The following is a 26,115-nucleotide window of genomic DNA, read 5'->3' as shown; positions in this document are numbered from 1 at the left end:
GTGAATTGGGGTAGTGGATCGTGGTATTGAAAAATAAACTTTGTTGCTAGACACAATTTCATTTTGTAATGAATGTCATTGCCACCTCCATGATCATGACCATTAAATTGAGAAAATTGAAACCCTAATTGGTGAGCTTACCTCAACATTTTTACAGGAAATGGAACTTCAAATACAAACTGCAGATGATAGCTAGTCAATTGAGCACAGACATTTAAAAAATATTTTTTCCAGACCAGGCTCTGAACCTCCATGAAAAGGCACTTCTACTTTTGAGTTCTAGTTTAAAAAAACTATGTCATTGACCTAATTAACTGCACCATGGATTTCTAGTTTTCAAAGAAAAGGGTTTAAAATCATGTAATAAGTATATAACATATTGATTGGCGTTTATATATTTTCCAAGCACACTCCTTCCAAGAATTGTCGGTTTTGTCAAAGAAGACCATGAATGATTCGTCTCCCCTTAGAATGAATTACTCTTTTGAGGCATATGTTACTTTGGAGAAATCCTTTCAATCTCTCAACACTATTCCAAAAGTAGTTAGAAGTTGCATGAAGTCCTAGATCTCTAATGATTGTCCCATTTATATGAGTATTGAGAGAAGATTGTTTTCTTTGAAGAAAGTGCCAAGTTCAAAGAAAATTAGTTTGTACCCTAGTCAAATAATTTATATATATGAGCTATGAGCATTAAAGTCTAGTCCATGACATGATGCAATAGATGTTGAAGTTTTGATAACCATCGTTGCCACTTTGAAAGTGTATATGGTCGAGGATTTTATAATATTGCATGTAAGCATTGGTTATTTTAATATTGAAGTCCATGGGAGTGACAGAGTTCAGGTTTGTATCTGCAGCCATACTGCACACAGACTAAATTTTCAGATTTGATACTGTGGAAAGCTTCTCTAAGTAGTAAAATATTGATTCTCCTCTAAGTTACCACATTTCAATAAGTATTGCAGAGTGAGATTACTCCTATTGGTACACAACATTCATAAGCATTAGGGAGTATTTATATTCTTTAAAGTTGCAACTATTTTGTATTATGTGAGATATATGTTCATAAGCAAGTGCAACATTGTTATGAAATGGATCGAATTGATGATGCATTAAATTTATTTAATAACCTAATTTGTTCCACTGTTGATGGGATGGTAGAAGCCAATAAGGAAACTGTTTTTAACATTGAAACTTGGTTGCAAAATGCACAAGAAAGCATTGAATTTTTGCAACTAGAATCTTAGTTCCAACAAGATGAGCTTGAGTAGATTTGTCATTCTAAATTGGTTTATGCTCAAAACAATCCTTTGTTCAAGATTAAAACAAACACCCATAAGTAACCAACAAGTCATGAAATCAGTAAGGTTGAGTTCAATTCACATTCATTGCCTAATGAAGGAGTAGATTTGCAGAAAGAAGAGGAAATTCATCATACACTTCACAATCCCATCATCAAACCTTGGGAAGAGCTTCTCAATAATAAGCACATAACTGGTCTTCGATATGAGAAGGATGTTTCCTTTCATATTCCAAATTACTCAAAACCCATCCAGTTTTAGAGTGTTGGATTTCTTCATGATAGTTCACCTTTAGATGTTCCAGATTCTGGTCCTCTTCCATAGTAGCCACAACAAAATGTTAAGTTCCAACATTGTGACATAATTGGTCATTCGGAATATCATTGTTTTGATCTCCATGCATGTGAGCATTGTCATAAAACCACTCATTGTTCAAAAAAATGCTTCAAAAACAATCCTCCTGCAAGAACAAAGATTCATCTTGGATGGATTGCTTCTTGGAAATGGGTTTCAACAACCAATAAGATATTTTAGTCATATGTGAGAACTTTTTCTTAAGTATTGAACAGTGTTGCAGCTACGTTTTCCCCATCTTCTCACCTCGTATCTGATAGGGGGGAAGTGATGGTCATATACAAGCTTCAAAGCCAAATCAAGTGAGCCTGAGACACAACCTACCATACCAAATTTGGAGTTGTAGCTAGAGACAAAGATGCCCCTGAGCATGCCTTTCGTTAGTGGTCCACCTTCAACCATCTATGCAGGGTTGAGACCTCCCTTTTTAGATTGGGCTTCTCCCTCTTCAAGGAATTGGGGACACTTCCTCTATGAGAAGACTTCATCTTCTTACCAATTTTGGAAGAGTTCCGAGAATTGCATTAAGCATGCCAGAGTTGGTGGTCATCCTTAAACCAACACAGGTTGTAGACCTCCCTTTTCAGGTGGAAGGTATCCCTTTCCAAATCATTAGGGACACTTCCTCTAGCAGCAAATTTTATCTTCTTGGCATATTTGGAAGGGTTTTGGTAACAACACTAAGAATTCTAGTGTTGGTGGTCATCCTTAAACCACCACCTCATACGAACATTTCAAAAATCACATTCAACCTATTCTTGTTATCCATATGTTTTTTCACATTTTTTATTACAAATCTCTTCTTGGACTCATACATATGCCTTCGGATTAAGGGGGGAATGCTGGACACCTAATCCACTAAGGGTTAGGGTGTAGAAGTTGGATCGTCGAAGGGAGTCCAAGAGATGTTGGTAGATGAATCTGACAATCACAAGAATGTATTATAAATGTACATCTATATTAATAATAAAAGCAATTTCACCTTTTTAACATTCACGTCTCTTCACATTCCATGTGCATCTAACATCACCACATGCATAATATGAGTATCACAGGTGCACAATCATCCTACCTAGATATTAAGGCAACTTATGTTATCAATGATCCACATGATTATACAAATCACATAACTACAAAGGTTATACATGGATCAAAAGATTCCTATCCCAAGTAAACTGATTAATAAAAATAATGTTATGCAACAACTTTAGTGGTCAACTTAAAATTTGACTTGGATTTATGACACACAATTGGTGTGATTTGCATTTTTAAGAGAACTAATTGTATAACATAGGTGCACAAATTTAGATATCTGAAAAAATATGCTCTTAAGTATATACTATGGATGGATTAATTTAAAGGATTAACAATTTAATTAAAACACAAATACATAATTAATTTTTAATAATGATGTTCTATAAGATAATATTAAATGCATAACCATTTATATAGAAATATACATGTTTTAGAGATAGTTTAAAAGAAAACCTGTATTTTAGATCATAAATAACCTCACTTCAAATAACAATTTACAACAATAATTTTCATTAAATATATGTAATGTCAAATCATCATATATATATATTTTTAATAAAGATATAGTAAATAATATGTTAATAAATCTTTTCAAACATAATCATATTAGAGAAAGTTTTGCCGATGCATTTCAAACCATCCAGTTTGGTTCATCATTAGGACAAGATGGAGAATAAAATCTTGGCATCAGATTAAATAAGAAGGTTGATGTAGACAAACTAACTTCTAATGACTAGAATCTAACTGTTAAAGGTCAAACAACTATTGGTCAAAATAAATAATAAAGAGTTAAAAGAAACAATCAATGTCTATTAAAAATTAGGACTAAATCGAAGAAAATGTCCAAAAAATAAATAACTAAGAGGAAAAAAAAGATTGACCCAATATATGTAGTTTTTATTATTAATTTAATTTAATTAACTAAATTAAATTAGGAAATTAGGAAATTACTTTTATATATAAAACTCTTTTTTTTAAATTTAAATGACTAAAACCAACCAAACCCCATTAAAAAATAAATGAAAATTAATAGATAAATAAATAATATTAATAAAAATAATGATATTAATAAATAAATAATTTTTTAGAAGAAACGGTAGGGACCCAACTGTTATCACTGAAAACTGCAGTTGCATGTATATAAGTTAAGTCCAAAATTTCATGGGTAAAAATGAATGTTATATGGTTGTTCTCCTATGTTTAGCACTTAGGGGTCATGTTCTTCAATGATATTATTGAGAATCATTTTCAAAATCACGAGTCATCCTTCATCATGATTGAGTAAGATATGTCTTGTCTCGTATGTGTCATTTGTCCTTTTTCGCAGTTTCGCAGCACCTTTCCGCAGTTTCGCAGCGCTGTTTGATTGGCTGATTTTGCAGCGTAGTAATGTTTTATCCTTTTCGTAGCGCCAGCCATTTCGCAGCACATGTCACTGAATTATAACGGTCTGCGCTACGAAATCGCGGATTCGGGATTTTGCAGCGCACATTCACAAAATGTCATGTCCAGGGATGAGTCATTATGTCCGGTAGGGTGTTGTCAGTTTATGTACCTTCCAAACAATTAAGAGGCATCATTCCCCCAATAGGTTCAGAGTTATGCACATTAAGTTCATTTAAATATCCTTGTCATGCATGGTTGTGTCATGATGTTCTATTATTATTATTTGAAGCGGCCAGCTTACATGTTAAGCTATTTGAATTGTAATGAGCCCGAATTTCTTCTTCAAGAGAGCTGCATTGCAAGCGAGCCCGCGTTCTAAAGTTTGAAGTTGCCTGTTGAGTTGAAGCTGCCGGTGTTACTGTGTGCAAAAGTTTTCAAGGCGTAATGGAGAAGAAAGAGCATCGATCAGGAAGGTGTCAAAGAGCAGAACCCGAAGGATTAGACTTGACATTGAGGGAGGAAGGTGTTAAAAAGGCCTTCAAAGACGCTGGTTGCTGGAGTTTTTGTGAAAAGCTGAAGGGAGGACACACTCAGGTAACAAAAGAATTTGCATTGAATTTTACAGGCTTGAGTTCCAAAGTATCTATGTTAGAATTCCCAGTGTCTCCAGAGGCTATTGCTAGGGTGACTGAGATTCCTAGAGGAGGCCAGGAGTGGTTCAAGAATTTCAAGTTTGACATGAGCCCCTGTAAAATATTCTTGAAGGAAGCCTATGTGAATGAAGATTTGACCAAGGCCGTACCTAGAAGTTATGTTAAGGAGAGTTATGCTATGCTTCTTACTTGTATTCAAAAATATTTAACTTGTGAGGGCAGGTATAACAAAGTGTATTCATATCATTTCAAGTTGTTGCTGCATTTCACGGGTAAAGCACCTATAGATCTCCCATTCTACTTGTTTCGAAGCCTCAGTAAGATGTGTGATAAAATTCAATTGAGGAAGGATGATTGTGAGTCATCACTGTTTCATCATGGCCTAGTTAAACTATTAGTGATGGATGCCTTGCAGAAGATTGGTAGGGATTGGGATTCTTTCATTTATATGGCCGGGTTCCAGAGCAAGACAGGCCTCACCCCACAACCACTCAGAGAAAGAGAAGAATTGATGGAGGAACCCACTATTGCTGAGCTTAGGAAGGAGGCTAGTGAGAAAAAGAAAGTTAAATCTCAGTTGAACAAACCAGTCAAACCCTTGATTATTAAAGAGCCATCTCAGCCACCTCAGTCATCATCAAAGGGAAAAGTCAAGCAAAAGAAGGATGTTCATGGATCAGTTGAATCTGAAAAAGCATCAAGAGTTAAAACTAGGGGTCAACTAAGCAAGGAGAAAGGTAAATCAGTGGCTGTGGAAGAAAGTCCAATTTCAAAGGCCAGTCTAAGTGACCTACTTGAGGCTATTGAATTTGAACAGGGAGAACCAGTGCATCTTGAACCCATGCATATTGATTTGACCCAATCCTCTCCTGAGAGTACTAAGAAGTCAAAAGCTTCGAAAAGATTAAGGTTTGATGAGCCTAGTGAAGCGTTTATGTTCAAGCCAAGAAGGCCAGTTACAAGGAAGCAAATTAAAGAAGCTGAGAAAGTGAACAAAGAAGAAGAAGTTGTAAAGGAGAAAGTGCATAAGGCAAAGAAGGTTGTAAATTCACCCAGAACTGAAGTAATTGATGTATTGACAAAAACAGTGGAGGCAGTCAAACATAAAGACAAGGATAAGAAGGTCATCATCACCCAAGGGGGAAATGTGATTGCCATAAAGAGTCAAGTGAAGACAGCCATGAAAGATCAGGTGGGAGCAACCAAAGAAGAAATTGTCAAAGCCAAAAATGTGACTAAGGAGCGTGCAGTTAGATATGCCAATTATAAAAGAGCTGTGTTGAAGGGCAGAAAAAACTTAATGGGTCAGACAGATTCTGTGGCTGATGTATATACTTGGACTGTCCCAGCTCTAAAACAAGCTAAACTCCTCAGACAAATGAACCTGACTCTGAGAGCTAAAAACAAAGCTTTAAAGAAAGAAGTTTCAAATTTGAAGATGCAGCTAGGTCAGCTAGCTCATTGATTTGAGGAAAAGGTGATATTTTCAGTTTTGGTCAATTTTGTTTGAGTTTCACTGTTTTGAAGTCATCTAAATTTTTGGCACCTGTAGAGGAGGTTTGAAAAGTTAAAAGTTCAAGTAAAGGAAGCTTTAGTGCAAATGCATTCTGTTTTGGTAAAAACAGCAGTTTCGTAGCGCGCTACGAAACTGCTGTAGGTGCTGTTTTATAAGGAAGATGAGCAGTTTAATGGTGAGGTCAGTAGATTTTTGAAGGAAACACCAAAGTAATGAAAGAGATATCACTCAAGGCTATCCTAGCTATTCAGAGAATGACAGGTGGACCTTTTGGTAAAGGTAAAACTTTTGTCTCAAGTTAAATTTTTGTAAAGCTACTTTATGACAAGTTAGGGTTTAGCAGAATGGTATACGAGGAATATCTTTTTGGTTCATACACCTGGCTATCCATGAAGCTTCCAACGCATTTGAAGTATGGTGAGGCTCGTAAGTTTTGGGATATTAAAGGAGCTGGGACATGTTGCTTGATTTTCGAAGGATGGTAGGAGACAGGGACCATAAAAATAGGGGTTTTGATCCTAATGATAAATGATCCATCAGCGCCTTCAGGTATCCAAAGTCAGCGTTCCTTGCATCTGTAGCTCAGTCATCTCAGCCTAACCAACAGAGGACAACTGTCAAAGATCAAGAAAAGAATCATGCTACGAGGAGATGAAATTAGAGTTTTAGTTTGATTAGAACTCTGTGTAATTACAGCTCCACACTTTGTATATTTAATGAGTCTGTTTAAAGTAGATAAGGATAGTTAATGATAAGTCATCGAGCTCCCCTCATGCTGGAGGAGGAGACTCAAAGTAGTTAAGTTTGTTTTCCTATATATAGTGAAAACTCTGATGTAATTGAGGTTGGATATTTTTTGGAAAAACAGAGTTTTATATTGGCTGATGTAAAAAGACTTGTTGCAGTAATATAATAGATTACTTTTTCTTCTCAAGATTCATATTGTGTTCAAATGCTCGAGATGTATGTGGTTTTGTCTTATCTTTCATATTTTACAGCTCCATAGATGTGCAATCACTCTGAATTCACCTAGTTGCTCAGATTTCCTGTGCATATTTATGAGTTGAGGTTCCTTTGAGAAATGTTTCGAGTGTTTAGACATTATATGCCTTGACTTCCATGAATGAGTAGTTGAATGGTTTACTGAAATGGTGTTTGACTCCATGAGCCCAATGGAAGAAATCTTATGTTGTCTGTCCAACCAGCATGTTTATTAAGTTCTCATTTCAAGAGTTAGCCCTCTTAGTGTTAAATCACAATCAGTAGTTTGTTTTGAGAGAGCCCTCTCAGGTTAGGGAGGCTAATCCTTAGCCAAGAGTCTGGTCTGAAGTAGTTACATAAAGTCTAACTGGTAGCAGCCATCAGTACATGATTTTGTGATAACACCAACAATAACTAATTGTCCAGCCACTATCCCTATTTATACTACTAGGCTTCCTTTCTATCTCAACGGCCTCCCTAAACTTTCGATTAAAAATGATCCACCCTTGCAATTACCTGGGATTTTTCAATGCAAATGTGATGATTTTGTCTTCTCCACATGCTCTGCCAAGGTCGAGGAGTGTGTCCTCCCATGTTCTATGTCAATTGCGTGCTCATGAATCCTTTTATATATCAAGTGGCCAATTTCACCAATGTAGGGAGTCCCACAAGAACATGGAATTTCATACACACCTTTCATATTCTTAGGGTCCACAGGGTCTTTAATAGACCTTAGGGAGTTTCAAATGGTGTTAAGGGGCCTAAAGGTAGAGGGAACCTTATGCTTTCTTAGGATCCTAGCAATCTTATCCGTCGTCCCTTGGATAAAAGGAAGATGGATCCCTGAACTTCGATCTTTTGGTCCTTTTTTAATGGAAGGACCTTTGCTAGCTCTAAAGAAAGATTTGAGCCCCTTGCGCTTACTATATTCATTATTATAGAAAACATTACGAAGATGGGTTTTTTCATCGGAAAGGTGGTTTTCATCAAAAAAATCTTAACGCATGAGTAGCTAAGGTGTTGAGACCACCCAACGTTTGAGCAAGGAAATGATGAGTCTTAACTTTAATATATTGCTCTGTATGTATTTTCTTCTAAAAAACTCAGTGGGCAAAAGAACTGTCATCCTTCCTAGAAATAAGAACATCAAGGAATGGAAGGAAACCATTGACTTTGCATTCCATAGTAAACTTTATGGAGCTAGACTGATTGTTAAGATGTTGGAAAAATAGATCAAACTTCTCCCTTCCATGAGGCCAAATTACGCAAGTGTCATCCACAAATATATTCCTATGCTTTGGTTTGAAAGAAGCAAAGGCCAAAGCAAAGATTCAAAGTTTTCCATGAACAAATTATGCACTACAAGAAAAAGGGGGGAACCCATGAAAACACGACAAGTTTGTTCATAAATTCCCCTTCAAAATTGAAGAAATTAGAGGTAACATAGATTTCAACCAATTTTTTTATATCTGGATCAATGATATGATTTATGAGTTCAATGGCCTCATTAATAGGGATATTAGTGTAAAGGGAGACCATGTTGAAACTAACAAGAATATCTCTAGGATCCAACTTTATACCCTTTAACTCATTGACAAAGGGCGAAGAGTCTTTAACAAAGGACTCTGTTAGGCCAATGAGGGGTTTAATATTTTGTCCTAAATACTTCGCAAGAAGATAGGTTGGCCCACCTATAGTGTTGACAATGGGTCTTAGGAGAGCTTGCTCTTTATGGATCTTGGGAAGCCCATAAATCCTAGGAGTGAGAGGGCTACTCTCAATGACCTTATGGCTAAAGCAGCCAACAATGTTGTTGAATTTGGAGGTGTCTTTATTGCGGCTTTTTGGACTTTCCAATGGTGGAATCCAACGGAAAAATCTGAGGTGAAATTTTGATTTGTGTTATTTAAACTGGTTTTTTGACTATATATATGGATTCAACACCAAGAAAAACCTCTAGAACACTTCGATTGTGCAGGGGTTACCCATCGAGCTTGTGATTCAAATAAATTCCTGCCAGATTATAGAGAAATTAGATGGGAAAAGATTTCAAAAAGTCACAATAAAGACAACTCAGTTGAATTTTATAGCGAGAGTGATTGTTTTGAAAATATTCTTTAAGGGATTCTTATTAAGTTTCCTATAGCTCCCACTGCTACATTAATTAATTAAATTAAATTAAATTAATAATAAAAATTATATATATTGGGTCAATCATTTTTTGTCTTTTAGTTATTTTTTTTAGCATTTTTCTTTGATTTAGTCCCATTTATTAATAGATATTGATTGATTCCTTTGACTCTTTATTATTTAATTTTGATGAATGATTGTTTGGCCTTTAGTCATTGGATTCTAGCTGTTAGAAGTAAGTTCCTCGACATCACCCTTTTTATCTGATGCCAAGATCTGATTCTCCATCTTGTCCTGATGATGAACCAAACTAAATGGTTTGAAACACGTTAGCAAAACTTTTTCTAATATGATTACCTCCAAAAAAAATTATTAACACATAAGATATAGATAAAAAAACTTAAATTCAATTATATAATAAATTATATTATTTTAATTTATTTATTTTTTAAATATACAAAATTTCAAAATTAAAAATATATAAAAAAAAATTTCCAAAATCAAAATTAAATTATATATATAATTAATTGTAAGTAAGAAATTATCTTAGAGAAAATTGATGTATAAGATATAACAAAGCGCAACTTAGTGTTTCTTACAGTGATTTTATAAAAAATACATCATCCTAATCTAAATGCACACTACATATTCATAAATAGAACAATTTTCATGTTGAATCTATTTTCAACGTTAAAATCATAAATATTCTTCCATCTGATACGTGTCACCCTGCTTCATTAATGGTTCTCAAATAATTTCACAATGCTTTAGGGAATGTTACCTAGCTTGGTGGTTAAATAATTTATTATCAATTATATGTAGGTTGATGTTTCTTTAATTAAACGTTTTATGTTAGTGGAGTTTTTATTTCCTTTATAAATTTATTTCATAGCACTTTATTGTTTTTTATTTGATTTGATCCTAATAAACTTGATTCTTGTGTACGAAAATTCTGATCGTGGTGCTCTTATCGAGGTTACTTTGGCCCCTTTAGCATCAATGTGACCCATGTTCTCATATGTATTTAAAGATAGAGCAGGCCCATATGAAGCCTAGTCATACAAAACCTTTCAATGTAAAAAAGTGTACCTCGTTAATCGGTATCAATTATTTTGAAATTGTTTATATTTATACGTTGTATTCGAGGAGCGAAAGTTATGCATTAGACTATTAAAGTTAAGAGTGGACACACTCGATTTTGTTAATTTAATGTTGAATTAATTTTGATGTTTTTCATTAGAATTTCACAAGAATTTTTGGGAAAAAAATGTTTATATATATATATATATATAGATATATATTATTTATTAATATAAAAAATCATTAAAATAATTAAATGAATCCATTTTTAAGGCACTCTTCTACTGATAAGCTATTCTGCATACCTTATAGTTTATGTTGTATTTTAATAAAAATAATTAATAGTTTCATATTACGGGTGTCTTTCAAATAACTAATCATATTAGCAACGGCATATATAAAACCTGGAATAATATTATGGTCACTTAGTAAACACCGGTTTTCATTTATTATATTTTTACATTGAATAGATATAAAATGTAGTTTTGTTATATACGCATTTATTTATTTATCTTTAAAGATCTTGAATTTATTTAGGGTTAAAGATGTTCATTTTAATGGTGAAAAACAAAAGTTTTTAATTAGTATTCACAACTTAATTTTTATTACAATGTTTCTAAATTAATAATGTCAATTTAAGATAGTGGTTGAATGTCTTCTTAATTTTTTTTGACTCTATGATCTCAAGATTCATATTCATATGGAGGAAAGTGCATTGCCATGTTTCTCCTTCTTTAAGAAAATTGGTTATTTGTCGACCAAACTTGGAGCTATAGATGCAAATGTGGTTTAGGTTCAAATTTGTTTAACATGCTCCTCTCTTATAAGAGTTTTGAAATTGTAACAGTGGCTCGACTACCTTTGTTGGCGCTTGTATCTTTTAAGATTGTTTTAGAATTAATGTTTTTTAAGTTTTATGCAAAGTATTTTTCTGTTGTGTTAGCTTAATACTAACCACCTTATTCATATTAATAAAAAGTTAAAGTAAAAGTCTTGGTTTTTTATATATATATTTTAATGTAAAATTCTTAACAAAATTGAGAGGGAATTAGAAAAATGCCAAATAACATTGTTGAGTTAACTCTTTAGACCATCTTCTTATATCTATTTATGCTTATTTAATTTGCAAGATTGTTGAATCACTCACACGCAAGATTATAGTTTTCGAAGAAAAACAATAATAATAATTGCAAGTTTGAGACAAAAGCGAAAGAATAGAGAATAAGAAACTATTCTTCAGATGAAAGAGACTAAGTTGATTTTTTTATCAAAGAGATTGACTTGAATTTTTTATATGACATTGAAGAACTAAGTTACATATATAGAATTATCTTAAGGAGATAGTAATTGCATACTTGTTAAGGTTCTTCAGTGCATGAACATGTAAGACCAAAAGATAATTAATCCTTAGTGTCACTTAACTAACAATAGATGGAGCTAGGTATCCAAACATGGACCGAGATCCATAAATAGAATTGGTCATGAATTGAATTAGTCCAAAGTAAGCTAGAACTCATGCATACATTTATGAACTCTAGATATAGAACTAGTCTCCAAAAATAAAACTAATATCTTAAGAAGTATTGCACTCCAATAATATAATTGAGCTCCAAGAATAGAACTAGATAAATTGGGAGGTGTGAGCACTTATCTAGGAAGTAAATATAGCCATGCAAGTGTGCTTTTGATGTCATGTAACTTACTTGTCACTGCCACATTCATGGTAGCAATTCCTATAAGTAATAATTCTCCTACTAAAAGTATATCTTTTATACATAAACATGCTATAAATAGTAGTCATCTTGCATATTAGGAAAATTTGCACGTACTCTAACACTCCCTAAAAGAGCAATCGAGCTGGGTACAATAAATGAGTCTTAACAATTTGTAGCCATGATAGTTACTTGTATACAAAACAACTATGCAAAGAAAAATATGACAAAAAATGGGGTAAAGAGAAAGACCCATCTACTTCTGCACAAAAGAAAAGGGTAATGCAAAATTATGTTACTTTTTATACTTAGTTGTTTATTGCACCACCCATGCATTAGATGAGGAATAAATACCAACCAAAGTATGGCATTTATCTTGATCTTCTAGTGGCTTATCTCAAAAACATTTCTTGACATTATCAAGTATGCAACCTTCAAGATCATGTTGCTAAAGTCTTTGATCCATTAGATCAACATTATCTCCATGCATCAACTGTCAATCTCAAATCATCTGTTACAACAATTGCACTTTGTTATCTCCTTCTTTGATTATCCCAGTTTGTCGTTAGAATACTCGTTAGTGGATTTTTTTATAACTCCCTTTTTGTGATCATGGTCTTTTATGTAACCGGACCACAAAATAGAAGAAAATATAGATCAACGACTTGAAAATTAGCCTCTTTGAGGGGGAAATGTCCTTTACATCACACAAATGAAGAATTATTAGATGATACAAATCACAAGAACTCGTTGGTATATATAGAAGTATAAGGGGTCACAATATAATCATAGCTTATATAACAATAATAATGTAAGGGTACAACACTAACATTAGTGGGCTTCTATGGGGCACAAAAATAACAATATGCGGCCTACATGGCCACAACAATAACAATAAGGGGGCTATGCTAACAATAACAATAAGGAGGCTACACTAGTATTATAGGGACCTACCATGACCCTCTCCTTCAAAAAACTGTTGTTCTCAACGCTTGAGTAGGTCTTAATGTTGTTATATAAAGTTCTCATCCTCCCATGTCGAATATTTAGCATGTAAGTTCTTCCACTAAATGAGATACTCTAAAGTTCAATGATTTCGTAGTTGTCAGGTTCTTGTTTATGTGACTGCTTTAGGCTCCAATATGATTTTTTCTTCTTTGCTAAGTTTTGAAAATATTGTTTGATCTGGGAGCTTGTCACTGATAACCTACTTTACGTATGAAACATGGAAAATTGGGTGTAGTCACAAATATGTAGGAAGCTCCAATGTGTATGCCATAGTACTAATATTTTGCAACATCTTGTAAGAACCATAGTTCTTGGGTGATAATTTATTATCTTTCTTAGCTTGCTTTAGTGACATTTGTTTGTATGGTTGTAGTCGTAAAAATACCCAGTCGCCTACGTCAAAATGTTAAACTTCATGTTGTTTCATCTGATCTCACACTAGAGTGAGGTTATCCTTTAAGAGTTGGATAACTTGTTGTTGATGCTCAATGTGATCTTCCATTACTTGAACCCTAAAATTTCCTCTTAAAGATGATGTGATGGATGGTGGATTATATCCATAAAGTTCCATAAATGGTGTCATTTTTGCTAACGTATGGAAGGAAACATTATACCACCATTCAACCAAAGGTGAACACTTGAGTCATTATGACGCAGGGATTACCTGTTAGTACCCATAATGTGCATATAAATGCATAAAATCTATTTTCCCTAGGATTTTCAGGCTCCCTACCGAGTCTAAATCTTCATTACTTAATGGGTTAAGGCCCCTTAATAAAACATCTACAGAATGATTTGATACTTAACCGCAGTCTGTCCCTTACATTAATCCTTTCATCGAGACTCTACACTGCACCATAACCAACCTTCATTAAACTTTATGCACCGCACATATAAACTAAACCCCCACACTTTACTTTGGTTATATACATGGACTTACCCATAAATCATTTTATGCACTTATTTATATTATAAATCTTATATAATAGAAATACTCCACAACATATGTAAACTTACCTTTTTTTCACATTTCCTCGGGTTCTTCACATTTCTCGAGGCTTCCCTTTATCGCTTTCACAATCAAAATCTCATGGATCCAATAACACATGAATCTTTATCGCATCCAATATGCGATAACACATTCAGAATTCAAATAAAATAAATGTGGGTCCATTACCTTCTGGGGCCCGCTCTCATCGCATGTCGTAATACCACTCGTTGCAATTGCTAAGGGTCAAGGTACATCTCCCATGGATATTTGCGATGCGAGGCTTCTCAATGATCCTCTACCGTTGATCAGGGCATATAATCCAATGGTCATTATCTTGCATATCGCAATCGCTTAAGGCTGGGGTTTATTCACTTTTATGATATCTTGTGATGAGATCTTAATTACTCCATTACATGCGACTTAATTGTGGCCACCCATCTCGAACAAATCTCGTTTGTCAATCATCTAGATCAAATGGCTCCCATGCATCAATACTTTACTCCTTCATCCATCTCTTTACTTGGGTTATACGCCATTTAGTCAAGGTTCTTCTGTGGTTTTGGATTATTTCAAGGTTTCTCATCCTTCACTATTCTACTACGTGACTCCCTCCTGAGCTTAACTTCATGACTCTTTGATCACTGTCACTCCAGGAAGTTACTTTGATCCTTCGAATGGATTCAAGCAATCCATTATGATTCTTTATGTCATTCTTCTTCTTTTCTTTCTGTTGAACTCTACCTGCATACATATAATATATAGAATTCCGATTCACTCATAATTCATCATTCAATACTCGAAACACACACTTATACAATTTTGGAATTAATCTTTGTATATATAAACAAACATTTACACAATTTCTCTCTTAGGCCTGATCTTCTAATGTCAATGGCCTCTTTTTTCAATTTTCCCGTAGGCTTACAATAAAACCTATCTAACCAGCTAACCAACTAATTATCTAACTTATCTAACCATCTAACCCTTGTTTATGCGTTTTAGGCTTACATTTATACAAAAGGATTCTAAAACCAATTCCTGGTTTAGATCCACAAGCTTTTCAACAAAATCCTAAAATCTCATCCCTATCTATAAGGATCCTCCCCAATCCACAAAATCATGAACTAACTCCTAATCCAAGATTTGCAATTAATTCTCAACTCCCTCAATCTCTCAGCTATCCTAAATCTCTCATATTCTCCTTTATTCGAGAATATTTACAAATATGCCTCACTATTCTTAATTAATTCCCCATTCTAGCTTCTGTCATTAAAATCACTCAAAACACTAATAATTACATTAATTCAAAACATAGGAACCTAACTTCCTTGAAAACACAAGACCCCCTATGTCTTAGTAAAATACAATGATATTATTGAGCTTAATGCTCCTGCATCATATTCTCAAGGTTGAAAATAATAATGGACTCCTGATCATGTGATTCTGATTTGTGTCCTCCTGGATTCCATACTTTGTTCTATAGTCTATCCTTAGTTGTTGTTGTTGTTTGCTGTTGTTCTCTAGGTTTCCACACTTTATGTAGCATTTTCCCACTAGCTATGCTCTCACAATATGTTGTTGTCTTTTTCTTGTTGCTGCCTTGCTTTCTTTTTGTTGTCTTCTTCCTTTGAGACTCTTTTCTCATCAAATCCATCATCAATTCAACTTCTATGTCCAACCCATTGCTTTACAGGACACTTTCCTCTTCCTATTTTGCATATCCTTTGCAATCTTCATCAGGTTCTTTCTTCCCTACTAGTCCTTTCAACCATTTCTCCTGTAGATCTAATTTTGTCTCCCATTCACAGATCCTTTGCTGATAATTTATTTCTTCTTCTTTATCGACTGCCTCAACAACTTCCTTGGTTATCTCCACTATGACTATCATCATGATGGAATGATGATCCTTTACTATGCTTTCAGCTAACATAGTCTTCTCTTCAAATTTTCCTTTAATCTTCTGTTGGTTATTGTCACTTTGTAGTTGTTGGTTCCTTACTGCCACCCTTACATCCTTATCCTCTTGTTGCTTCTGAGCTTCCATTTAATCTCCAAATAACTTTTCTTCAATTTCTTCAATGACAACATCACACTCATTCATTATATGCATTGTTCCTGCAAACAAACTATTGATTTGTGAATAAAAAATACTTTCCTATCTCCATGTATTTTAAAGACTCTCTGCTACTATTATGTACTATTTTAATCACTTCTTTCTTATTTCCATTTACTCCTAGCAACCTCTCCAGCAATTCAATTTCCTCCTTACATTTAACAAGTGTCTTATCACAATGCTCTTCATTTCCAGCTTCATCCTTTACACAGTCACTATTGCCCAAAAATTTAATCAGACTGCCTTCCATAGACGATTTTGTCTCATTCATTTGCACATAAATAAGTTCTTGTTCAACATTTATAATTCTTGTATTCACACAACAATTGGCAGTTTGAAAAATTTACGACTCAACAGCCTCAAATAACGTTTTACATACCAGGTTTTCAGGTTGATCTTCATCTACTTCTTCCACAAGGAATTGTCCTTGTTTTATAACAGTTCCAAATATCAATTCATCAACAATTCCTTTTGGCTACAACAATTCAATATTTTCCTCATTCAAGAGGCATTCTTCATCATACTCTGCTCTAGAATACTTATCCCTTGAAAGGTACTCTTCATTATTTGCAAGTACATCAATATGTTGATCCAAGTTCTCCTCTGAACTCTGGTAATTTTTATCAAGTTTCATGATAGCTTCATAAGGCTGCCAATCCTTTGTAAAACCTACACTCACAAAACAATCATTATAATTACAAACATAAGACCTCAGTGTCTCTTATTCCTTTGGCAACACTTCAGTATGCTGCTTTGAACTATCCCAATAGTTCATTGACCTCCATTCTTCATTTTCACACAAAATTTCACCCTGTTCTGGTTTACAAATGGAAACTTCCACTTCCAACTTAGCTTCTCTGAGTTTTCCCATCAACCACCTTGCCTTTGTTGTAGCCTTCTCTATAGTTTATGCTACCTTACTGGCTTCTTCATTAATACCCAACCTAATCTCTGGCTTTCGTCCAGTATCCTTTTTAATGCATCGAGTTGTTCTTTCATCTCTACAATTTCTTTGTCAAATTCCTCTTGACTCATTCTCTTGCCATTTGCCTTGGCATCCTCATTCTTCATCTTTCTTCTGCTATGGTTTTCTTCAGGACCTCTACTATGACCATATGTAGCCATCTTCTTCTTTATCATCGTGAGCTCCTTACTGACTTACTATGAGCTGCATTAAAGCGTCTGCAACAACAAGTCCTCCCTGCTGCCACTTACTTGACCAAGCTCTCCTCTATACTTGGTCTTTTGGAATGTACTTGATTCTCTGTCTCTGGAACCTCTTTTGAGCACTTCTCTCTTGTCCTTCTAGGCTTCAACTCATCTACACCTTTGCAGAACACAATTGTCCTCTTGTATTTAAATCATGATGAAATACTAGGTTCTGACCACTTCTTCTTTCAATTAGAAAGTCTTACCAACTTCCTTAATTACTTAGCAATTCTACCCACATCCTTTGTGGAATTGCCTTTACGATCTTCTTGTGAGTTGCAACATTACCTCTATAATAACTATCTCCTTAGCTACGCGATACCTCGCCAAGCTTCTCTCCTCGAGCATTAGTCTTTTAGCATCTCTCTGGTTCTCTCTTCTTTGGGACCGTTTGAGCACTCCATGCTCTAGGCTGCTACAAGTTCTCTCACCATCTTATGTTGTTACCTACATAACAACATAAAGAGCACAAACTCACCAATCTTCACATAATTGTACCTCCTCCTCTCATTTAAAATGATGCATGGGTTCAATTGAACAACAATTGAACAAAAATTGAACAACAATTGAACACAAATGAACAACGACGATTGAACAACAATCAGTTGAAAAACACCAATTGACTTTCCCTTTCTGCAAACAAAATCTTCTTTCTTCTTGCAGGAAACCTTCCTTTGCTACAAATTCTCACTCATTCAATTTCTGCTAATCATTAATAAAACTTGCATACCATTACCTGTCTTCAAGATCTCACCACTCCTTCAAATCTGTTTCAGTGGATCTTCATACTTCCACTATGTGAATTTTCCACATTCAGCTATTGCCAATCAAATTTAGAATCTGATTCTCCCTTTCAATATCCAGCTTTATCTTGGTCGAAGTCACAAACTATCAGAAATACTCTGTCATATGTTTTCACAAGTCATTTTCTTTCTCTCAGTTTCTTTAAGAAATTTACATGTTCTTTCTTTTGCACGCAAACTCTTCTTCTGCTCTGGTACCACTTTGACGCAGGGGTTACCTGTTAATATCCACAGTGTGCATATAAATGCATAAACTCTATTTTCCCCAGGAATATCAGGCTCCCTACCAAGTCTGAATCTTCATTACTTAATGGCTTAAGGCCCCTTATTAAAATATTTGCGGAATAATTTGATACTTAACCCTAGTCTGTCCCTTACATTAATCCTTTCATTGGGACTCTACACTCCACCATCATTAACCTTCATTAAACTTTATGCATTGTGCATATAAACCAAACCCCCACACTTTACTTTGGTTATATACATGGACTTACCCATAAAACCTTTTATGCGCTTATTTCTATTATAAATATTATATAATAGAAATACTCCACAACATACGTAAAATTACCTTTTTTTTTGCATTTCCTCGGGTTCTTCACATTTCTCTAGGCTTCCTTTTATCGCTATCGGAATCGCAATCTTGTGGATCCACTAACACGTGACTCTTTATCGCATCTGATATGCGATAACACATCCAGAATTAAAATACAATAAATCTGGGTCCATTACCTTCTCGGTTCCATTCTCATTGCATGTTCCAATACCTCTCATCGCAGTTGCTAAGGGCCAAAGTACATATCCCATGGATATTTGCAATGTGATCAAATCATTGATCGCATTGGACTTCGCATATCGCACTTTCTTGTGGTCCAAAGTTAATTCACCCACCAATGAAACATTGTGGTGTGGGGTTTCTCAATGATCCTCTACCATTGATTTGGGCATACGATCCAATGGTCAACGATGATCTCGCATATTGCAAACTCTTAAGGCCGGGGTTTATTCACTTCTATGATATCTTGCAATGTGATCTTAATTACTATGTTCCATTTGACTTAATCCTGGTGGCCCATCTCGAACAAATCTTGTTTGTCGATCATCTATATCCAACAACTCCTGTGCATCAATACTTTACTCCTTCATCCGTCTATTTACTTGGGTTATACATCATTTCTTTAAGGTTCTTCTGTGGTTTCAAATTATTCCATGGTTTCTTGCCCTTCGCTGTTCTACTGCATGATTCCCTCCTGAGCTTAACTTCACGACTCTTTGATCACTATCACTCTAGGATGTTACTTTGATCCTTCGAATGGATTCAAACGATCCATTATGATTCTCTGTGTCATTCTTCCTCTCTATTTTCGATCGAAATCTACCCGCATACATATAGTATATATAACTTTGATTCACTCATAATTCATCATTCAATACTCGAACCACACACTTATACAATTTTGGATTTAATCTCTGTATATATAAACAAACATTTACACAATTTCTCTCTTAGGCCTGATCTTATAATTTCAATGGCCTCTTTTTTCAACTTGCCTGTAGGCTTACAATAAAACCTATCTAACCAACTAACCAACTAATTATCTAACTTATCTAACCATCTAACCCCGTTTATGCCTTTTAGGCTTACATTTATACAAAAGGATTCTAAACCCAATTCCTAGTTTAGATCCACAAGCTTCTCAACAAAATCCTAAAATCTCATCCCTATTTATAAGGATCCTCTCCAATCCACAAAATCATGAACTAACTCCTAATTCAAGATTTGCAATTAATTCTCAACTCCCTCAATCTCTCAACTATCCTAAATCTCTCATATTCTCCTATATTCGAGAATATTTACAAATATGCCTCACTATTCTTAATTAATTCCCTATTCTAGCTTCAGTCATTAAAATCACTCAAAACATTAATAATTACATTAATTCAAAACATAGGAACCTAACTTCCTTTGAAAACAGAAGACCCCCTATGTCTTAGTAAAATACAATGATATTATTAAGCTGAATGCTCCTACATCACATTGTGTTTATTTATCAGATACAAAGAAAAAAAGTTATCCTTTCAAACATTTGTTCACTATCTCACTTTTTCCATTAGACTGAGGCTGATAAGATGAAGTATGATCTAATTGAGCACCATGACAAGAAAATAATTTTGTCCAAAAAATTCTAGTGAAAATGGGATCTCTTTCACTTACAAGAATTGTTGAGTTAATCTTGGTGGCCCATCTCGAAAAAATCTCGTTTGTCAATCATCTATATCCAACGAATCCTGTGCATCAATAATTTACTCCTTCATCCATCTCTTTACTTGCGTTATATGTCTTTTCTTCAAGGTTCTTTTGTGGTTTTAGATTATTTCATGGTCTCTCGTCCTTCGTTGTTTTACTATGCGACTCCCTCCTAAGCTTAACTTTGCGACTCTTTGATCACTGTCGCTCCAGGATGTTACTTTGATCCTTCGAATGGATTCAAGCGATCCATTATGATTCTCTGTGTCATTCTTCTTCTATGTTTTAGGTTGAAATCTACCTACATACATATACTATATATAATTTCGATTCACTCATAATTCATCATTCAATACTCGAAACACACACGTATACAGTTTTAGAATTAATCTATGGATATATAAACAAACATTTACACAATTTCTCTCTCAGGCCTAATCTTCTAATGTCAATGGCCTTTGTTTTCAACCTGCCCATAGGCTTACAATCAAACCTGTCTAACTAGCTAACTAGCTAATTATATAACTTATCTAACAATCTAACCCCTATCTCTAAGGATCCTCTCGAATCCACAAAATCATTAACTAACTCCTAATCCAAGATTCACAATTAATTCTCAAATCCCTCAATCTCTCAACTATCCTAAATCTCTCATATTCTCCTATATTCGAGAATATTTACAAATATGCCTCACGATTCTTAATTAATACCCTATTCTAGCTTCTCTCATTAAAATCGCTCAAAACATTATTAATTACATTAATTCAAAACATAGGAACCCAACTTCCTTGAAAACACAAGACCCCCTATGTCTTAATAGAATACAATGATATTTTTGAGTTGAATGCTCCTGCATCACATTGTGTTTATTTATCAGATACAAAGCAAAAAAATTATCCTTTCAAACATTTGTTCACTATCTCACTTTTCCCATTAGATTGAGGCTGATAAGATGAAGTATGATCTAATTGAGCACCACGACAAGAAAATAATTTTGTCCAAAAAATTCTAGTGAAAATGGGATCTGTTTCACTTACAAGAATTGTTGAGTTTCCATGCAACTTTTGCATTGTTTCCATAAATGTAGTAGAAATTATACTACCTTTAAAAGGACGATATGATGCAAAAAAGTGTGCATACTTCATAAGTCTATCAACTAGAACCATGATTACACTCTTTCATTTAGACTTGGGCAAACCTATGATAAAATCCATTGAGACCTCCTCCCAACACTAACTTGGAATGGCTAAAGGTTATAACAGACCCAGGGTCTTAATTCAATCAACTTTATTTTGTTGGTAAACCAAACATTCTACCAAAAACTTCTGAATATTAAATTTAAGGCCATCCCAAAAAAATTCCTTCTTGACCTTGTGGTAAGTTTTAAAAAATCCAAAGTGCCTTCTTAATGAGGAGGGTGAAATTCCAAAATAATATTTTTTTTTTGAGTTGAGAATCCTTACATATATATAAGTGATCTTTGTACCATAAAGAATCATTTTTCCAGATAAATTTATTTGATATTGAGATATTGCTACAACCGTTTAATGAGTTTTCACAACTCTTTGTCATTGTTCCATTCATCCCTTGCTTCAATTATCCAATCAATTTGAATAATATAATGGCATAGAGAAATGTTTCCACATCCTCGTCCTTTTCTAAGAGTGCATATACAACAAGATTTTTCTTCCCTTGTTTGTAAATGATTTCAAAGTCATAACCAAACATCTTTGAGACCCATTTTTGCTTCTCTTCTAATAATAATCTTTCTTCTAAAAATTATTTAAGACTACCATGATCTGTTTTTAACTTGAAGTGTTTTTCCATTAGGTAAGGTTTCCATTGCTTTAGTGCATGTAGTATTTCCAACATTTCCTTATCATAAATAGTTTTTTGTAAATACTTTCCCTTGAGTAGATGACTTTAAAAAGCAACGGGTCTTCTTTCTTGGATTAAAATAACACCAATTCCAAATTATGAGGCATGACATTCCACAATAAAGGTTTTTGTCAAGTCTAGTGTAGTTAAGACTGATGCTTGGCACATTACCTCTTTAAGATGTTCAAAGGCTTTAGTTTCTTCTAGAGTCCAAGAAAATGCATCTTTCTTTAGTAATGTTGTCAGAGGCATTGTTATTCTCCTATAATTCTTAACAAACCTGTAATAATACCCTGTCAATTCGAGAAATCCTCAAATATGCTTTAGGTTTGTGGGGATTTTCCATTCCTTAATGGATTTAATTTTTTTAGGGTCTACGTTAAAACCCTCATGTGATACAATATGACCCAAATATTCCACCTATTGTACTTCAATGAAACATTTGGAGGTTTTTGCATATAATTGTTTCTCCTCCAATAGTTTGAGCACCCTATCAACATGTTCAACATGATCCTTCCATGACTTGTTGTATATTAGTATATCATCAAAATACTAACACAATTTTTCTATGGAAGGCTTTGACAATGGAATTCATAAAACATTGGAATATGGAAGGTGCAGTAGTAAGGCCAAATGGTATGACAAAAAAATCATAATGAACTCCTTGAGTTCTAAATGTTGTTTTTGGAATGTCTTCAGTCTTGATTCTAATTTGATGATATCCTAAACGAAGATCCAACTCGGTTAAGTAAATGGCTCCATTGAATTTATCCTACAATTCATTAATGACAGGAATTGAACATTTATCTTTAATTGTGAGCTTGTTGAGCTCCCTATAATCCAGACACATATGCCATGATCCATCCTTATTTTGCATCAATACTACTGGAGAAGAGAAAGAACTTTGTTTAGGTTGAATTATACCAACATATAGCATTTCAGTAACCATAGATTCAATTTCACTCTTCCATGCATAGGGATATTTGTAAGACCTGATGTTAGGAGGAACACTTCTTGGGATCAAGTGAATAGCATGATCATAATCCTGAATAGGTGGGAGGCCTTTGTGAGTCTCAAATACCTTGGAATGATTGTCCCATATTTTTTTTAGATCTGGAGAAATGGATGATTTCGATGTTTGAACCTCTAGTGAGCATAATTGTGCAATTATGCCCTGTTGTTATTTCTTCAAAATATTTTTCATGTCATTAGAGTTGATTATATTCCCTAGTTTCCCTATGATTCACAGAAAAAATCAATAAAAGTTCTTAAAATTAAAAGTTATTGCCTCCAAAGATTGTAACCATTAAACACCTAGTACAACATCAACACCACCCATTGGAATGGAAAGCATTGGACTATTCAATACATATTCGACCATGGTTAGCATGATATTATGACATTTTCCAGAGAAATTTATAGTTCCTCCATTTGAAACCATTACTTCATACTTTGGTGTGGGATATAGAAAACAATTCAATTCCTTGGCTATCTTACAATGAATAAAATTACAGGTACTACATGAATCAATCAACACTATTACCTTTTTCTTCTTGATATATCCTTCTATCTTGAGAGCTCGAGGAGTAGTAATTCCCTCCAATGCATTACAAGATATTATCAAATTCATTTATTCCTTCTTCACGGTTGGTTCTTGGTATATATCCTCTTCGTTTGATGTTTGTGTTCATTTTCTTCCTCATCTTCACAATCTATGTAAAATAATTTCTTCCGATCATAGTTATGACCTTTAATGTATTTTTTATCACAATTGTAACCAATCCCTTTTGCTATTTTTTCCATCAATTTTTGTGATGTCAACCTTGTAGGTTGTGGGAGGCTAGGACCATCAACACTTCCATCTCTATAATTGTGAGGGGTAGACTTCTTTGTTGCCAAAATTTTGCTTTTGACTATTCTCGCTACCCTGAATGTTGTCTCCAATGAATTGGTTTCCCAATGGTGAACCTCATGTTGGATGTTATCCTTTAAATTCCATATGAAGACATCAATCCTATGCTCCTCAAGAATATCAATTACCCTGATGTTCAATTTTTGGAAGTCCTCAATGTGCTCCACCATTTAACACTTTAGTTTGAGATTTCTCAATTGGATAAAGAAGGTGTTGCTCTTTATATCCTCATACTGTGTTATCATTTACTCTATAAAAATTGACCAAATGACAATTGGTTTATGAGGACAAAGCCATAGATACCATACATAATTATTGGGTTCTAAATATAAAGATGTAATGTGTACCTTTTGTGAGTGTTGCACATCATGTAGATCAAAATATTGCTCTATTCATAGTATCCATGTTACTAGATTCTTGCCATCAAACTTCCTCATATTGATCTTTGGAATGTGGTTGGCCTTAAACCCAAATTTAGAGTCTTTGAAATCATGATTAATATTCCTTTTTTTCTCATCTGGAGTTTCACAAAATACCTTGTCGCCGTTAGGAAGAATTTCTTGTAGCAACTTTGTCAAACCTTCCATGTCTACTTTTATTTCTGCTTTTAAACCATCCATGTTGTCTTTTGTTTCTATTTTTAAACCATCCATGTCCCCTTTATTTCATCTTTTGTTTCACTTTGTGAGAGCGAAATTTGTTGCACTTGGTCTCGTAATTTTGATATATCATGTTGCATTTCTTCCTCTTCATGTGTCATAGTAGATATCTCTGAGGGCTTAATGGGTGTAGAGCTATTTTGTTTGGGAGGAATTTTGGAACCAAATAATGATATCTATGCTTCAATATTCCATTGGAATTACTTCAAACTGTTTTTTCAAACAAAATTTATGCATTTAAAAAATCAAATACACACGTTTTTATTTTCAGCTCTCTAAGGTCTGAAATTTGGTCCTATGGTAGCCCAATGAGTCTTATTTCTAGCATCACAAGTCAGATCAAGATTGGATTCCTCAAGATAAATTTATGCCCAATCTCCCATGATGACCTCGTTATGGACTAGCTCAATAGAGTGAATGTGTATGGAATGTCACGTGTCACTGTTTCAATCTTCGACCCTGTTTGAGACTGAATTCTGGAGCATGTAAAAACCCTATTTGTTTTGTACCATATATCATAAAATATAGTGAACTAAGATCTAAAATGTGTACACAAATTTCACTAAGATTTCATCTCCACGTGGTCGAAATTTCAACTTTTGAAGCCTCGTAGAAAAAACGTTATAATGAAAATACCAAGATGACCTATTTGAAGCAATGAAAACCTATAATCCAAAGCTATGATTCCAAATGTTATGCAATAAAATAAGAAAACAAAAGAAAATATGAATCAACAACTTGAAAATTAGCCTCTTCGAGGGGACCACCTCCTTTAAAACCCATAAATAAATCATTCTTGGATGATACAAATGAAAACACCGCCTTGGTATATATAGGAGTTTAAGTGGTCACAATATAATCATAGGCTACATATCAATAATAATGTAAGGGCACAACACTAACAATAGTGGGCTTCTATGTGGCACAAAAATAAAAATATGGGGGCTACATGGGCACACCAATAACAATAAGGGGGATACACTAACACTAACAACTAGGAGAATACACTAGTATTATAGGGACCTAACATGGTCCTATGCTTAATTTAATTGTTGGTCTCACTACTTCGATGTATTGCTAGTGCATTGGATTTCAAATTTTGAAAAGTACTAATATTTATGAGGAGATCATACTTTCTTATTT

This window comes from Pinus tabuliformis, chromosome 1_1 (genome assembly GCF_031772625.1).
Source record: "Pinus tabuliformis cultivar Carrire ecotype Pingquan chromosome 1_1, CPIR1, whole genome shotgun sequence".
Taxonomy (NCBI): domain Eukaryota; kingdom Viridiplantae; phylum Streptophyta; class Pinopsida; order Pinales; family Pinaceae; genus Pinus; species Pinus tabuliformis.
The sequence above is the reverse complement of the archived record's forward strand: the minus strand, read 5'-3'. Positions refer to the sequence as shown.